General features: G+C 35.7%; 1 long non-coding RNA gene across 2 annotated transcripts in view; it reads left to right on the top strand.

Annotated features, from left to right (window-relative positions):
* LOC149912694 (uncharacterized) overlaps positions 1–19,104 on the top strand; it is a 36,489-nt gene that overhangs the window by 8,679 nt on the left and 8,706 nt on the right. The window contains exon 3 of one of the 2 annotated variants that reach the window (XR_016461790.1): positions 2,343–2,973. The exons of the other annotated variant lie outside the window; for it this stretch is intronic. This is a non-coding gene — a long non-coding RNA (uncharacterized LOC149912694). Of the gene's footprint in view, positions 1–2,342; positions 2,974–19,104 lie in introns of those variants that run through there. 2 annotated transcript variants of the gene reach the window in all.

Genomic DNA, 19,104 nt, shown 5'->3' with positions numbered 1-19,104 from the left:
TCCATGTTCTATTTTCTATTCAGAAAAGTCCTGTTAGAGGCACTGAAGCAGAAAGATGCAGTGCATCAGAGTGCTAATTGCAGCTGCTGGTTTTAATCATTCAAACTATCTAACATGATTTCTCTTTAGCTGGACTAAGTTTGAGCCTTTTTTAATATTGTTTTTTTTGTTTGTTTGTTTGTTTGTTTGTTTAGAAACCATGTTTTTTCCTTTCCCTTCTGACAGTTCACTGGCTGGAGAGGTGATTTTTTGATCCTAGTTTAAGACCTGGATTCATTCTGTAACAGTATTATTGTGATGAAGTGCTGCAGTGCTGCATACTTCCTCTTTGTCTATCTAAATAATTCTCAGATTTTATGCAGAAAGAAATTGTTACCTCTATCCAGTTCTCAGGAGCCTTTCAACTTTGTTATGGGTAATACATTAAGTCTGTTAAAGCTTGTCAAAACAACCTGTAAAGCAAATCAATAAAACAACATATGTTGTACTTGAAAAGTTAGCATTTTTTGATAGAATAACCTTCATTTGTATGTTCCACTTCTTTTTGTGTGACAGAGAAATGTGGAAATGGGAAGGTCTTGAATGGTGTTTTTGTATTTATTATAATAATTAACTGAAGAAGAAATTGAGAAAAAAATCTCAAAACCTGATTTTTCTGTAGCGCAGTTTCAGAAAATAAGAATTTTCCTCTAGAGGGCAGTGCTTCCTCTTGAAAGAAGATCGAAAAATTGGATTTTTCAGAATTAAAGAATTATTTTCAGTGCTGTGTTTCTTCAGTAGTGCTTTTGTGGTACCTGCACTTACATGCTTTTAAGAAGCAGATGCCTACGAACTTCCTAAAGCCAACATTTATAGTAATTAGACATTATCACAAGTCTGCCTGTGCTAATTTGCTGTTTTTAGATACCTGCTACTCACAGCTGTAAATAAACAGAATCAGAGGATCATCTAGATTGGAAAGAATTCAAGACCACCAAGTCCAACCATCAACCAACTGAGTTCCACCACTAAACAGCGATCCTTAGTGCCATGTCTACACATCTTTTCTGTATTTTCAAGGATGGAGACTCTACCATTTCATTGGGCAGCCTGATTCAATGAATGGCAACCCTTTCTGTGAAGAAATTCTTTCCAATATTCAACATAAACTTCTCCTGAAATAGTTCAAGGAGAAACTCTAAGTATGTGTTGGTCATGGCCTTTATCTGATCACTCCTCCTTGCTCCGGTTTCTTGGTCTTGAAGAAATGAGTACATGTAGAGATCTGTACACTTGGTTTCACTTGAAGGCTGGAGGTAGCTATGGCACTTTTCTGCTGCTGTTTATATCAGGAGCACAAGTTTTCTACAAACATTTATCTAATCCACTCTATTGGAAATGCTTCTAAATTGGGCCTATTTTGAGGTGCAACGGGAAATTCAGTCACATTTAGCTATATTCCTTGATATGTACAAACCCAACTGTAATTTGAATGATACTTCAAACAAGGGGAGAAATACACTTTTTTTTTTTTTTCTTTAATTAGCTATGCAAACTGAAGGGTTCTTTTGGAGTATGGCATACTTCTAAGTAATTCTTTAAGATTGTGCTACATTCTTTGGATACTGGAGTTGCAAGTTATCAGAAATATTCATGTTCTAGATTATTACTGATATTTGCTTTTCTTCCTTTTCCTCCAGATATTTAGCACTTAAAAAAAAAATAGCTATTGACAAAAGAAAGCAAATGGCAATCAGATGAAAGAAAATGAACCAGTGAAATGTTCCTTTGTAGGGGATTACATCCCTCTGTATTTTTACTTCTGAATTTTGACTTCAAAAATTTCTTACTACCAAAGTGTCTATTCTTATGTCAAAGGACAGATTTTTGCAAGTAATGCTCGATTATAGATTAGTGTTATGTTTGGCTGGAGTAGAGAAGATCCTGAAAGTGCTGTCTTTCGTTTTCTATGTCTTACTATGTGTAAACTAGCATAGTTATACTACACCTTGTAATTCATATTTAGGAAAAAATTTCATAAATTTTGCTGGGGTTTGGTTTGGGACTGGCACTGATAAGCAAGTTACCTATTTAAAGTCATACGGATTATTCTTGCATGTTAAAATTGATTTCTATGTTTGTTTTCTTTTGTATTGCACCAATTTTTTGTGCTTTCCTTAACTGAAGAGTCATAGAGCTTCATAGGATTTACAGATATATGCACAATATGGAAGAACAGGGAGGTTCTGTGTAGCTTTTGGGACTTGATGGCTATTATGTTCCCGCTTGTCATAGTTTGCGATTCTCAACTCTGGTGCATTGCTGTAGTTTATTAATTTCTACTGTTATTTAATGTTTTTAAGGGAGTGAAGATTCGAAATGCATTAATACCGATCAGATGATTCACTGTCACTGGTAATGTAGCTCCTCTTGACAACATGCTTTTGCCAGTTATGTCTGTCCACATGGTGAGTCAGTTCGACACTCGGTTTTGGTGCAAAACTGAGTCAACAGGAGGAATAGGATCTCTTTCTGTGCTATTTGGCACCAGGAAACAACAGCAACCATGAAGGACACTTAAGGCCGTGCTGCCTAGCAGGGAATATGGGAGAGAGAAGAGTGGGTAAGTGGATATGGTCATTTGTTTCATGAAATCTCTCCGTAAGTGAGCACTAAATCTATTCCTTATCACAATTCCTTTCCTACGGAGTATGTTTTGGCTTCCTTGGTCAGGCCAAGTCTACATTTAACAAAAATACTGAGGTTTGCTGAACTTAGGTACTTTTTTTTAGTAGAGAGATGATGTGTGAACGTGTGCGTATCTCTTGCAGTTGAATCAATAAAATGAAGTAGCCAACACATGTGTAGATGATAGTATTTGAATTGATTACTTACTTGTTCTTTTAAAAATAGGATTAGTAAAAATCCCTCATTTGCAGTTGTGATTACTTGATTCAGGTTGTTATCATTTTTCTTGACAATGTAAACTTTTAAAAAATCTAAGCTTCTTTATGTACTTAATGTGATTGTATGTCAAGTATTTTTAAATGAACACTGATTTCACTAAACTCTGCTTTTGCATTTAAACTCTGGTTTTCAATATTGTTGTGGTTGCCAGAATTCAGAAAAAGCAATGTGATAAATGAAGAAAAGCTATGTAAGATAACTTGTATAAAAAAATCTTGATATCTTGCATGTGTGTATAAATGATTTAGCCTGCTCAGAGTTTCTGCAGTATAGTTCCAGTAATCTCTACTATATTAATGGACTTTCTATTTAGGTTTATCTTTTGGATAGATTCCTTTTAGATATTAATATAAGTGACTTGATAACAGTTTCAAAATATCAAAATTACACCTGGTGCCTATTTTTCAGTCTGTTACCACTGGTGAGTTTTTTTATCATTATTCTGCAAGATATAATTCAGTATTGTATACTGTCACCAGGCATTGTCTTTTCTATAAAAACAATCAGTAAGGTTTGAAGATACTCAAAACAAATGCTATTGCAAAAAATCTTTTGCTATCTTTTAAATAACTGCACTGTCCAATACAATCCTTAGAATTCTTGTAGTAATTCAGGCAAAGAGGAGGAACCAAAGACCGGATGATGCCTGTGTGTAGTAGACATTTGGTTGTTCATCGCCAAGTGCACAGTTCACTGTTCGGTCACCTGTGTCTGTCAGTTTAGTGCATTTAACACAGTTCTTTGCACCCTCCCTGTTCTCCAAAGCTTACTTTGGGGCTTTAGACATTGCCTGGCTCATTATTCCCCAAGGAAGGTTAAGGCCTTTACTGCCCAACCGGAACGATCACTAATTAGAGCTCTTGCTTTGGCACAGAATGTGTCAGGCCTGCAAGCCTTCCTGCTGGGATCAATGGCATTCATGTTTGCTTTCATGAATGCACAGTGGACAGGGATCTTGGCAAAGAATTGCCTATTTAGCTTCTGCTGAGAATAGATTTGAGTCTTCACAAAATGTTAAACTAATTGTATAGGTAGAAAGGAAGCTATAGGAATACACACTGATTATTCTGCTCAAAAAATCAACAGACCTGTTCTCCCTAACAAGAGTTCAAACCCATGACATGTTTTTCTACTCATGAAATGCTCATAAAGAAATTTAGAATAGTTACTCTTCTGGGCTGGCAATTTTTTCAGAATTTAGGATACATTTTTATTTTAATGATCTATAAAAATGTAACCTTACTATAAATGCAAACTGTGATCAATATAATTAATTCAGGGTATGTGTGAGGTGCTACCATTAATAAATAATGACTATTGGTTTAGTCACTTAATTCTGTTTTTTTTTTGCCCTTCTTCCCTTTAGAGACAGGTATGTTTCTACGTACAAGGTAAGATTTTTAAAATTAGCTTGTTTTGTCACAGGTCTTCATGGAATTAGACTTGGGTCTGTATACTGAAGTGCCTCTAGGGGTTTCCCAAATTGTAGAATTATAAAATGGCTTAGGCTGGAGGGAATCACAAATATACTATCGATATTTTTACCAATAAAGCAGTTAAAATAATTGCTCTTTTTTCAACCTTTTTTTCCCCTCCTTTCTTTTTCTGTCTCTCTCTCTTTTTTTTTTTTATTGCGTGGTCAATTGTGTGAATGTACTTACTTAGGGCATTCTAAAGCTGAATGGATTTGGTGGGCGTTCCTTGGCAATTACTAAGTGCCCACCCAGCTCCTCTCTTACTCCCTCTCCTTAGCTAGCCGGGTGGTGCAGAACACAGAATGGAAAATCTGCTGGGCTAGCATAAGGATATAGGGATCCTACCAATCTCCAGCATGGGCAAAACAGACTCAACTACAGGAAAATTAATTTAGCTTATTGCCTATTAAAAATGAAGTAGGGTGGTTAGCAGCAAATCCAAAACTAAAACCAACTTCCCCTTGTCCTATTCTTTCTTCCCTGCTCAACTTCACTCCCACACAGTCTGTACTTGAGCATGTAAGAGGAAGGCAATGGAGGCAGTAGTCTCCACAACAGTTTGTCTCTACAGCTTTTTTTCTCTTCACACTTTCCACCTGTTCCACTTTGCAGCCTTTCAATGAGGTGCAGTCTTTCACGAACAGTGTGGGTCCCCCATGGGCCACAGTTCTTGCAAAAAAAAAAAAACAACTGTGGACAGCAGCAGTTCTCTTTAGTTCACAACCACTTTCTCCAGGGTCTTCCATGAGCTGCAGTAGGCCTAACTTCACTGATCTTCTCTGCAGTATGCAGGAAACCTCTGCTCTGGTGCCTGGTGCTCCTCCTCCTATTCCTTCCTCGTTGTGGTCTCAGCTTTGACAGGGCTGTTTCTCACATGTATCTTCCCCTCCTTCTTCTATCTCACATTCCTTTGCACAGTGTTTTCACACTTTTTAAATGACATTTTCATAGTGCTACTTTCATCTTAACCCATGGGCTTAGCTTTGGCCAGTGGTGGCACCAGTTGTGTCCAGCATGGGGCAGCCCTGGACCTCTCACACCTCTGGGAATCCCTGCTGCCAAAGCCTTCCCTCAGCAACCCAGCACAGTGTGTAAGATCTTCTGTTTTATGGAAAACAATGCCATACTGGATGAAGATCCTGATTTCCTTCTACTGTGGATTGTCATGCAGTATAATAATGCATTTGTATGTTACAAAAAGAGCTTTAAAATACATATATGAACTCTGAGAACCTACTTAGAAGAATCTAAATGACTTCCTTTCCATTCTCTAACAAGACTAAGTGCTTTAGATGTTATTACTAAGCATGATTTCATCTTGTAATTTAAGTATTTCAGTATGAGGCTCATAACATCCAGTATGGCATTGTTTTCCATAAAACAGAAGATCTAACACACTGTGCTGGGTTGTTTTTCAATTTGTTCATAAGAACAAGAGGTAATGTCAATGAGAATCACCTTGACTAATTTTAAATTAATGAAATTCTGCTATTCTTAATGCTTTGCTGAAAGCAGTTTGCAAGGTACATTTAAAAAAGCAAACACAAAACACAACCTCCTTTCCCAAGGAAAGATGTCTGGAGGTAAATAGTAATTGTATAAGACAGAATTGAAGCATGAGTATCTTGATGATTACTTCAAAGTAAAACGTTTTCTTCTCTAGAAGGAAGTTTCCTTTTATTTAAAAAGAACATCCTGTACTTGGGTGTGTGAAGGATAACGGTAAGGTGTTAACTATGGCAGTACTCATGCACCTCTTTTTCGCTCAGACTGGTGCTTGAAACAAATAACAATTACCTGCTCTAATGAGATTAGGATTTCCCAGGGTTAGGAAAGAAAAGATGCTTAATGTAGAAAGGACTCAAGGGGGAACTGTTTAAACATTTCAAGATGCATTTAGGATGTTAGACTACTAAGTAACATTCAAGAAAAAAGTTCTTGATAAGTAGATTTCACTGGAAATATTGCAATCTTAGTGTTGAAGAGAAAGTAAATGAAAAAGTAAAAAAATAAAAATAAAAAGAGTCATGACTTCTTTTAACTGAGTACTTAAGAAGAGAAAAATAAATGAGAAAATGGCAAATAAAGTAACAAAAGAATAATAGGAGAAAGAGCAACAGAAAAGGAAGTTAGAAATAGTGATAATAGTGATAACTATTTGCTATATATTTAGTTAGGATAAGTAATTCCATTGAAGAATGGATTTGATTATTAATTAGTTGTGGTCTGAAATCACCCTACTGAGGTGTTTGTGTGGTAATGTGGGAAGTCTGATAACAAGATGGAGGTAATTGAACTGCTGGAACTCCAGCTCCATGGGTTAACTAACATAAATAATTAAAGGAATTAAGATGATATTCACAGGAAAAAAAAAAAAAAAAAAAAACACAAATAAAGCTAAAGTGTGTGGTCATACTACTGTGTCCTGGGTTCAGTCAAGTCTGAAAGAGATAGTAAGTTCTGTTAAGGCAGTTTTTGGAAACTGTGAATCTCTATAGCAGCACTAAAGGAAAAAAAAAAAAAAAAAGAATAATTAGTGTTCACTCTAGACACATGCAACATTTCAACTTCCTAGATAGGGATTATGGGAAAAAATGCTAGCTTAGGTATTGACATTTCAACAATGGCTTCATTAATTGATTTCTTTTCTTTGAGTAACTCGATTTGCAGGATAAAGAGAGAGATTACAAAAAGGAAAATAAATTTAGATCCTATAGTTCAGCATTGATTTGTTTTGACTTAAATGGATAAGCAGGAATAGATGCAGGAATTAATGCAGGGCAAATGCAGAAAAATGAAAGATTCAGAATTACAGTGGCAGTGTAAAGCCCAAAGAGCCCAAATACTCAAGTAAAGATAAGACTTAAATTTCCACATGGAAATTTGTTTTTGTTCCCAGAAAGATTAGCTGAAAGATTGCATCTGACTGTAAGGATACTGATTTACAAAATTGTATTATATATAATATAATGCAAATTGTTGTAAATTGTGCTGTGAAACTGCAGGATTAAGGCTTCATATGAGAACATCGTGGTCTGGCGGGGAGTTGGAACTAAATGATCTTTAAGGTCCCATCCAATCCAAACTCCATGACAGAATTTTAGGTTTCCTATAAAACAAGAAACAGGAAATCATCTTGTATTTTTCTAGCAGCAACATATTTCTTTCCAGATCTGAGTGCAGGTTGATCTGCAGCCACAGTCTTTGTTCCCACTACACTCAGGTGTAGGTTAAATATAGCTATTATTTGAAGATAGTAGTAAACAGGAAAATAAATTACTTTTCATGCCCTTGTTACCTGTGCTGGGAAAGGGGCATAGGCCAGTAACAGTTGTTCTGAACAGCTCAAGGGTTAGCACTTGTGGACTTTGTTTAAAAATGACTAAAATAAGTCTTGGCAACAGTTAGGAGCTGCTTGTATGAAAACAGCAATATACAGTGAGAAGTAAGCCTTGAGTCTAGAGCCTAGAACAAAAAGCCTATGCATTTTTTTCTTTATTATATAATGTTCAATTATACATGCCCCATAGCCAAAGTGTGCAAAGAACAAAGAAAGAGTTTTTAGGAAAATGTGATTATAGATATATTCAAAGCTATTAGAATTGATTTCAGAAATGCTCTCCCTATCATTTGCAGACCCATCTGGAATTCTGGCTGCAGCAGGAGAGGTAAAGTGATTGTGGTCTCCTAGTGTATACAAAGTGCTATAGGCTCTTTTTTGTTTTTTTTTATTTTTATTTTTATTTTTTTTACTCTTTGCTTCTCTGGATACATGTAGTTGACAATTTTGAGAACATTATACGGCCATTATATGGCCAGTTTTTAAAATTCGCTAAAACACACTTGCCTAAGCTATTTGTCTGGAAAATTGGAATTAGACCTGCTTTATCCTTGTTGCATACTGCATTCTCCTGTTTAAAAAAGATAAATATTGCAAGCAGTTCAGCTTGATTTCCTTATCTGTGTGGATGTATAGCAAGTTAGATGTTTGGTAATTTCTTGTTGTAATTCAACTGTGCATATGAGAGACACCAAGAAAAACAAGCACACAATGAAGCTAACTTCAAATCCACTCATTTGGAAATAAATCTGTTTGTTAAGAATTGTACAGATGCATATAGTGTTTCATATCTGCTTTTTTTTTTTTTTTTTAATGTAGCCAGTGGACACAAAATTACTTGATGTGTCAGGTGCTAATATTTAAATGATAAAATTGCAATGTGGCCATCATCATTAGTAGTTTTGTGTTTGGTATGATGTTTAACTGCTTCCAGTAAGTGTGGTACAATTGTCAATCTTATTAGCTGCAGAAAATATCCAATGCCAATCCTTTACATAGAGAAAAGAAGATGCACTTGTATACATATATATTTTAATTTTCAACTTTAATTAGCTTTTTGTCCAACACGTATTTAAGGGCTGTAAAGCTATTCCTGTTCTTTGTAGCAAATTTTAATTAGAAAATAGAAAGATTTAACTGCATGTTAATACAAGCATATCCTCAGTAGTCTGATTTATCGTCTGTCTACTCCTTCTTTTTAATCTTATTGCACCCCTTTCATCCCAGTTAGAAAGAGTCATAAAATGAAAAACTGAAAAGAAGTCGGCTGGAAATGAAAAGTTTTGGTTGCATTAATCATGGCAACTTTTACAATATTTCAAAATCTTATTATTTTAAGATGTTCCAGAAAAAAATTAACTTCAAAATTCAAATTTATATGATTTGTCTGCCACAGTATGCATTCAGAACAAATAAGTATGCTGTCTTTTTATAGAATAAGCCAGTATTATTCTGCTTTCCCCAGAATAGGTAGATAGCATGGTGCAAAGACACAAGTGATACAAAGTTCCTGGTAAAAAGAGAAAAGATACAAGCACCAGCAAGGTTACAAACTGAGAAAAGTAATATTGCAGTGCTGCTCTGCTTGACCATCCTGTGCAAACTGGATTACAGGAAACTGAAGCAGGATACAGACAGTTCTTTGTTGCAAGGATCAGATTGTTGAAAGTAGTGCTTTTCAGTTTCTCAAAATATAGGGGATTATTTAACTCAAACATTTACAGAAATAGAGAAGATTTTAGATCTGTGAATCAGACTGATAAATAGTAAAGTAATACAAGTACTTATTAATTAGTTGAATGTTACTAATTAAGTATACGTTCTGAGTTACTCAGAACAAGAATCTTTCCAAAAGATGTTGATGTCACAGTACTGAGTACATGTATTCAAAGTTCTAGAATGTCCAGTAGATTTACATATAAAGAAAATGCCTTTATTGGCTTTTATGTAAAAAAAGAAAAATATCTCATTTCTGAATCTAATCAAATTCTGAAATACTCACTAGATGACAGCATAGACTTTGTAAAAAGAGTGAAAGATATGAGATGCCAGCATGTAGAAGAAAAGGGTGTTTCTAAACTTTCTTTGTGAAAGATGTTTTTGAATGTGAACTGAAACAAATTCTGAATGACAACTTTTCCCTGGTCTCTATGGCAAACTGAATTTCAGTCAAAGTGCTTTTCATGATGAATTATTTATGAAAATAACTTCATGAGACAGAGCACCTGCTGAGCTTTTGCATTGTACAGATAAATGCATAGGCAACAAGTCTTGCAATTAAATTTTCAATATCAAATTTTTTTCTTAATGCCTCATGCACTACATTAAAGACAGTGAGAAACACACATTTTTATTTCAGAGGTATTTTAATATATTAATTAACACTGGCAAAGGTTAAGCTGTGGAATTGTACAGAGAGTTGTGGGCTGCTTGCTGAGATCCAGCTAGTGGTGAACTTCTGCTTTATCTTGATCAGTACGTACTGGGGTTTTAATGTGAATCTTGTTACTTTTTAGACATCACAATTTTTCTCATAAAGCTGCATGTTTAAAAAAAAAAAAAAAAAAAGCAGCAGGTAGACTTGCCAAATAATGTTTTGCCCGATAACACACAGTTAGTCCTTTTATGCAAGCAAGCATAGCTAAAATTCTCCCATTGTGTGAAAAAAAATACAAACATTTTTTATGAAAACATTTTTTTTCTGAAAATTGTATTGTTTCTCACAGCTGTGGTCAATTTCAACTACAAGTTTTATGCTCATCCTTTTTATAATTAATAAATAAATCTAATTCTTAAAAAAAAAAACAACAAACAACAAACCTAAACAATCTACTGTTTGGAAAAACAGCTATCCTTGTTCTTTCTGCTACTGCTATTCACTGTTCATGTTGTACTGGCATCTGGAGGACCGACTGTCTTTGTAGAATATCTGTACTACAGTAAGGCACAGAAACAATAGTAAGATACTCAGTTGTCTTATCCTGTAACATACTCTTTCTCAGTCACTTACAACAGTAAGAAATCTCAGTAGGAAACAGCCACTAATTATGGCATTAGTGTCATTTCTCCTGTAATCCTAAAAGACTTTTTCTTCATCCTTAAAACATGTTTATAAAACCTTTCTCTTCTTGCAGTTTCTTGTTAAATATGCTTTTATTTGGCTGCCAATCCAAGAGAAGAGTGTGCCCTACCAGGCTGCTGCATGGGTTCTGTCATGCAGTTGGGTGTGCCATGGGATGTATACAGTCAGCAGTTGTGAGGCTCTGCAGTAACAAGGACCACAGTATCACCCCATTTGAAGACTTTAAAACTTGAATCCTACAGAAGTACTTCTTAATTTTTGTGCTCTGGATCATTTCCACGATGGGGAGTTGTGTTATATTGAAAATGATCTAAGAGACTGTCTGAAGTAAGCTTTGCTGTTGAAGAAAATGTGTACTGTGAACCCGTGTCCCATTCATGTTCAGCCATTGTAGAGAGTTATGGTGTAGGGAATAGATCTTCATATCTTCTGCAGAGTACAACTCTGCCTATATGTGAGTGGCCTTTTGTTAATGAGTTATGCTGAGTGATGCTTTGTTATTTTAGTACATAATTATTAGCGCATAAATAACTAACACAGGTTGGCAGAGCAAGATTTTTTAATATTGCATTGTTTAGACTGAAGATGCATAGGCAATGTCAAATCAAATGCAGTTCTGGAAAAATGGCTAAAGTTTATGTGAGTAGTTTAATTGGTCGTGAGCAGTAATGTAACTATAATAATGCATGAATCATCAGTTAAAAGATATTAAATATTTATTTAGCCAAACATTTACTTCAGTCATACAGCAAAATGGTTCCCTGAAGTTTAAGCATATAATATTGTATTATTATACATATTATAAGTGTAACAATATAAAGCAGTACCTTTTGTGATATGGTATTGCCTTGTATCTATTGAAGGCCAGCATGTTAATAGCTGCTTCATTTTTTGATTCCAAAGGCATTTACCTCAGCCTACAACAGATCAGGACAGAAAGATCTGTAAACTATATTTTCCATTTAGAACATCTGATAAATGATACACTGAGAGTTAAACCTCAGTGTCTGCTACAGGAAATCTGTGGTTTTGGGGTTGGTTTTTGTTTTAAATGTGAAGTGTACAAAATCAGGTGTCTAGCCAAAGCACTGGAAGACTTGCAGAGAAGCAGTTCCCAAAGGACTGAAAACTCTGTCTCTTAGTTAAAGTAGACATCCACGTGTTCATATGGCATGCTATCTTACATATAATTGTGAACACTTAAATCCAAGAACAGTGATAACATTTAAGCTTCCATGAAAACACAGTTGTAACTGTCAGTTTTAAAAGCAGGCTACTTGCATTCCAGCAGGAAATACAAAACTTTACATCAACATGCGTATTTAATATATAAGCTGTAATAAAAAGAGTTTCTGGTCAGGAAAAATAAAGAAGAATTGGCTGCTCTTTCTTTGACTTGTGATATGGTGTCTGAGTGAATACATACTTGCTCACCCATATGCCTCATTTTGTATCTAGTGTCTCATTTAGGGCTTAGCAGCCATGGAACTAAATGATCCAGCCTAAACAATTCAGCGATTCTATGTGCACTTTGTGTTCTCTCCATATGGGTTATATCTAAATATATTTCCAATCATGTTCTCAGTAAATGAAGATGTGCTTTCAATAAATTGGATGTCCAGCTGGCCAAAGGTTTATACATAGGAAATGGACATGAAAAGATTTTGTGATAGTTAAGAGATAAACATATTCTTATTTAGCATTTTTGATACTGATTGTTTAGAATTTTGGATACTACTTACGTGAACTCTGGGCTGTTCTTCAGAAGTCCCAGTAATCAGCAGTCTACATGGTGACTTTGATCTTTCTTTTCATATTTGTTGTAAGAAGCTAAAAGAAAAGAAATTTGTTATTGCATGCTTTGCCAGATTGTTCCCCTTCACACATGCTCACAGATGGTTTAAGGAAGAAAACAAATGCTGCCTGCCTAAAGTTTTGACATCTAAACAAATTCCTGGGAGGCTACTTTATAAACATCATCATACTTGCAGTTGTCTTGCAGGTGCTCAAACAAGACTCGTGGCCTTTCACCCAGCCCTATCAGCTGCCTTTTATTGCACAATGTTTACCATTTCTTTGCCTAGCCTTACTGTTTTAACAGTGCTCTTGAAGGAAAACTTTAGGAATTGTTCAAACACCTGTTTGCCACAAGGCAAACAAACATTGAGCTTCATGTTTGTTCCAGGACAGCCTCCCAAAGGCACTTTCGTCATGAAACTAAATGTCATCAGTCTCTGGGGGAATGTGACAATGCCTTGCTTACTTTGGCATGTCATATGTCATCTGCACTGTGGGTAAGCTACAAGCCTAAACACTCTATTATGAAGTTCCGTGTAATAACAAAATTGAATTTTACAGAGTTTTGGAAGGACGTTTAAAAGGTTTGAATACTTATATTTTAAATCACTTAAATTATGCTTGCCGAAGTTGTTTTGTTTGTTTCTGGTTATGTTTTTCAATGCTATGGATAAATTAACCAAAGTTTCTTTCTAATTTAAAGTCTTTGTCATTATGAAGTATGGTGCATTTGTGTTTTTTTTTTCCAGATGTGCCAATGTATATAAAATAATTCTGATCCGTGAGGGTTTGTGAATTTGTTCAGTGGAGGAAGATTAAATGACAAGATGCTAATTCTATGAGCGCTTCTAATTCAGAATTAATCAAAGATTCATGAAACTTTCTGTCTTCCTAGTGACTGACTCAAAGGCATCCTCATAATGCAATGGCTAGGTTTTACCATCTCTGGATATTTTTGTAAGCTGTGTAGATGAAATACGTTGATGCGGTTTCAAGGCAGTTGTTGTCGATCAGAATGTGCGATGACTCAAAACTCTTTGTAAAGTCTCACTAGGGAAAATAGAATTTAAAATAGAAATAGTCAAATAAGAGATCCTGTGTGATCCCACACCAAGACTGTGGTCTCTTTGTTTGAGTGGATTTGCAAAGTAGTAAAATTAAATGCTTGGTTTATTGGCCTGAAATTTCAAGGCACTTACCCAACAGCATCAGGTGATCCTAGTAAGATATGAGTCCTGGAAAATGTGGATTATGCTGCTGCCCTTCCAGATTTCAAGGTTGAGTGGTTAAGTGGGCTTCTCTTAACTTGTTGCCCATGAGTATTTTAATACTTGGCTTATTGTACTCAACTGTACCTGTTTATGAGAGTCATCAGAGCTTACAGGTGACTTCTAGGAACTCAGAAACATGTTCTGTGAGAATAGAGTGAAAATTCTGCTCAGTGAAAAATGGAGAGCAGAAGTTTTAGAAGTTAATCCCTAACTAAGAAGTGCAAAATAAAAGATTTAGATACTGCAGAGTGCAGGTAAGCTTTTGTGTGACAAGAAACTATAGTTCGGAAACTTCATTTTTAGATATAGACCAATCTACGTAAGTTGCTCAGAAAGTAATGCCTCCTGTTTCTGAAAAGAAACCCAGTTTTCTGCAGCAAAGTAATTACAGACTGTTACTATCACCTTTTTGACTCCTGGTAATTCTTTGGCTTCTCCCTTTGAGATCTTCATAGTAAGAAATTTTTATTTTGTTGTTTATTATTGTGTGTATGTATGTATGATGCTGTTTTATTTTATTAAATCTCAGAAAAATATATGCATTCTAGTCATTTTCCTGTTTCAGCCTTTTGCATTTTTATAAGGTTATACTGAAATTGTGGTATGGTAGAATACATTTTGATTTAGGAGATATTTTGGTTCTACAAAATGTTTGTTGTCTGTTTATTAAAAGCTGGAGTATATGCATTTTTGATGCTGCTGGCTATCTTCTAATGAGGCTGACTTCAAAACAATAGTGATTTGCCAGCTAAAGAGTCAGGGAACATAAAAATGAATAATTATTAATGAATAATTAATAAAGATAAATGCACAGATAATTATCTGTAATCTATGCTTTGAACATGGATCCTACTTATAACTGAAAACAAACACCCAGCTTCCCCAGGGTGCCATAGTTGGTTATTTATGGTGTTAGTAGACAAGGACATATGTTGCCGTGGGTTATAGTTACACTGATAGTGGGTGGCTGTGATGAAATATTTATTACTACCTTGTGACTGCCACCATGACAGAGAGGAAATTCAAAGACATCTCCTACTACTTTTTTGGATACCCCTATGTTCCAGGGCTGAAGGGGGAGGTGTCATAAAGCATTGTGGATATCCTTGTCCAGATCCTTCAACATGCTGTTTCACCAAGCTCTGTTTTTAACCTTTTATCAACTACTGTGGCCTCAAAAACAAATGTTCATGTTGAAGTACTGGTTGCATGTATTAACTTCTGTGAATTTTTCTTTTCAGCTTTTAATTTTTGTCAGTGCTTCTTGCATTTGTGCCAAAGTGCTACTGATAGAGGCATCAGATATCACACTGCAGTTGCCTCCTCTTCACACGTGAGTGCAGGTAGTTGAAAAGGAATTGTCTCCATGAAGCAAGTCAGTAAATGTCCATATCAAAACTTTGCTCTGTTGATAAACAGTCTGAAGGCTGTGATAGTGATGTTAAAGCACATGTGCAAATTGTGTGTGCAAATTGTGTGTGCAGATTTTTGTTTATTTATTTATAGCTTAGCTGAGTCTTTGTATCTCAAAAGCTACCTGCTAATTCTTCTTCATACACATATTTAGTATAAAACCTTAGCTAAATTTAATGCTTTTCCTGCATTAATATATGCAGTTTGAAATTGCTAAGTCAATCAATAAGCAGAATATTGTTTTTCCCCCTAGCAATGATTTCAGAAATGAGAATCCTTAGTACTCAGCCTGCAAATTAAATCAAGCTCATTTTCCTGTACCTCTACAAGTTAGGAGATGTTTTGAGCTGATCAAAGCAAAAGCTGATGTACAGATGTGCAAGTTTACTCATAGTAACATCTATATGTCTGTACTTAAGTTATATTTATGTCTTTCATTTTGTACATTATACTAGTAATCTTACAAACTGTGGAGTGTTTTTTTGTTTTTTTTTTTTGTTTTGTGTGTGTGTGTGTGTGTGTGTTTTATTTTGTTTTGTCACTCAACCACATTTGTTCTAAATATCTGGAATTTTCAGATGAAACCTTCTGATTAGCATCAAATGCTCCAACCATGTATGATCAACATATAGTATTCCTTATCTCTTCAGAATAAAGGGACTTGTTCCTTTCTAAATGTAATAATGGTTCACAGGGGAATGACATCCATTATCCTGGTCAACATTTCATATCCAACAGAAAAAAAAATTATTATGAAAGGTAATTGGTTTTATTTAAAGAGACGTGCCTGAATATTTAAAATGAATACTTTCCTCCTGATTGTCCACTGTTTGTATAAAATATGTGAAGTGCAGTAATGAAAACAGCAAGCAAAGATGTTTTGTGGAATAAATGAAATAATAAATGCATATTTTCCCAGTATGCCATAAAGTCCTTCAACTTTATTTTATTAGATGTCAGATATCACATATGTTTTGAATTCCAGTAGCTGAAATGAGAAACCATAAAGCAGCTTCACAAATCCACATTTTTAGTTTTGATCTGTTTTACTGAGCTACCCTAAGACTTCTTTTAACTGAATGAGAAATCTACTTCTCAAAATGCTTATGCTGTTTGAAGGATAGTTTTACATAAACACTAACAGCATTTGAGAGGTAGAATATTTTTATATTAGTTGAAGGTATTTAAATTGTTTTGAACTCACACTAGTATAGCCTAAACCATAACTTGAACCAGTATGTGCTAAGGCAAAATCATAGCCTTCAAAAACTCTGTACCACCATTGCAGCAGATACTATTCTCTGGAAAACTGGGGTTAGTCCTTCATGAATTATAAATGGAGGCAGCCTTAAGTTCATACAAGACTTACAGCAGTGGTGAAGGGAAATTAAATCACTCCCACTGCTCTGAAGGAGCATTGCAGACAGCTTACACAATTCCATTATAAATATAATCTTGTTTTTCATCCAGGAGAAAAAAAAATAAAGGTCTTGAAAACAGATGGGACCAGTTTGGTAAGGTTGGAAGCAACATGCAGCTTAGTTCCACCTCTGCAATAGCAAACAGGAAAAGAAAGGAATTTGGAGTCTGTGCTTCTCAACAGACAGACATCTACTTAGACTTAAAAAAAAAAAAAAAAAAAAAAAAAATCTGTTAAATTTGGGAGAAATGTTGTTAATTAGTTTATTATCTGGAGAAATTCAAAATCTACTGTACCTGGTATAGGTATGGATAATGTGGTTAGAACCAGTTAGGCTTATGTACAGGTGACACATAATTATTTCTAACAGTGCAAAATAAACTCTGTATAAAGGGTATTAAACTTTTGCAATGTCCTTCTTTGAGACTGAAACAGATGCTGCTTTAAAACTATGAGCAACATAACAGGTGAACGCTCATCTGTGGGACTGGAATCAGTATGAACAGCCAGGCCTTTTGTTAGTAGTGCTCCAGAGCACTTTGTGCTACTTAAAAATGAGAACCATCTGTCATTTAGTTCCTTTGTCTATGATCTTAGCAAATTATTACTGGTATCTGAGAAGCCCAGAACTGGACTTAGTAGTCAAGGTGTTGTCTAAACAATGCTAAGTAAAGAGGAAGGCTCACCTCATTGCTGAAAGGCTGTGGAGACTAAGCAGTGGATGTGAGCACAGTGAGATGGTGGATGGTATATTTCATCAGTGGTGACAGTGATGTGAAAGACAAGCCATGTTTGGGATGGCCATGCACAATCACACCTTGAAATGAAGAGCATCTCAGTGAGCACATCTGTGTGAATCAATGGACAATGAACAGGGAATTGTTTTTGGAGCTGAATAGTGGCTTCAATTTGTTGGAAATAATGGTAACAACATTGGAACGTTGCAAAATTTGCACCAGGTGAATCCCACAAATGCTCACACAGGAACAGAAGGAACACCATATAGCAGTTTATCAGTACCTATTGAACCAATACGAGGCTGAAAGTGACAGTTTTCTGAATCACAGCATTACCAGAGACTAAATGTGGTGTCACCAGTACAAGCTGGAGTCAAAATAACGTCCCTGGAGTGATGAGGTATAAATTCTTCACCAAAGAAAAGCTTCAAGACACAGCCCTCAGTGGGTACAGTGATGTGCATTGTCCTTTGGGATATGAAAGGACTGATCCTTCTGGATTTCCTGGAATTTGGACAAACCATCAGCTCTGACTGCTACATCATGACGCTGACTAATCTGAAGGCTCGAGCATCCAGAGTCAAGCCAGAGAAGTAGACAACCTTTTGTCTTGCGATAAACACCAGGCCGCATACCAGTTTGAAGACCACAGAGTACAGAGAATCTTGTCTGGACAGTAATGGTGTACCCACCATATAGTCTGGTGCCTTCTGACTTCCATGTATTCAGGCTGATGAAAGATGCTGTATAGGCAATATTTTTCCTAGCAATGACATTGCAGCAACTGTGAAACACCTCTGCTGGTGCAGATTTTTAGGAACATAGCATGCAGTCTCCTGTTCATTGCTGGCAAAAATGCAAGCTAATGTCCGGGACTAGGTTGAAAAAGAGTGCACTGCAGCTGAGAATTTGCTCTTTTAAATAGTGTTATTGTGCTCTTTGTAACTGTTGTAGTTTCCATGGAAAAAAGGAGGAGGCATTATTTTTGGAGCAGCCTACTTATATGCTGTGTGATTTTCACTTCCAAGTGTTTTGTTTTGTTTTGTTTTGTTTTGTTTTTTCCTGGTTATCTGCCTGGGCAGCTGCTTCGAGGACTAAGAACCCTTCAAAAATTTTGGTTAAGTCTTTGCAAAATGGAATTTCAAATACAGTTTGTATCCTTGATGTCCAGAATATTTATGAAGGCTTGAAAGCCTACAGTAAAATAGCTATCTGGACTGGATTTTTTATAGTCTGAGCACAGACTCAGGTGGAGCTAAGAAAGGGAGAAAAGACAGTATGGGTTTTATATCCAACCTGAAATTGAGTGCTAGCCTTTGCTGAAGAAGATTTGTGGGAGGGGAAGGGAGATCAGTGGCATAAACCCAGCCAAACCCCCTTTTAAACCAGGTGAATAATCCATCATGTTTGCAGGGATACTGAGTCAGGACATCACCTTTCTGTTTCAGAATAATTTGCATGTGTTTTCTGTAGTATTTTGATATGATTTTGTAGGTGAATCTAGCTGTAGAGAACCTTCCTCTTCTCTACTCAGACTACTGCAGGAATTGGAAGCTCATACTCTAGATGCTACACACTAGTGTGTCTTGTAGAGGCAAGGAAGAAAAGAATCAGCTGTGCTTG

This window comes from Phasianus colchicus, chromosome Z (assembly GCF_987193195.1).
Source record: "Phasianus colchicus chromosome Z, bPhaCol1.hap1.1, whole genome shotgun sequence".
Lineage (NCBI taxonomy): Eukaryota > Metazoa > Chordata > Aves > Galliformes > Phasianidae > Phasianus > Phasianus colchicus.
The sequence above is the reverse complement of the archived record's forward strand: the minus strand, read 5'-3'. Positions and strand labels throughout refer to the sequence as shown.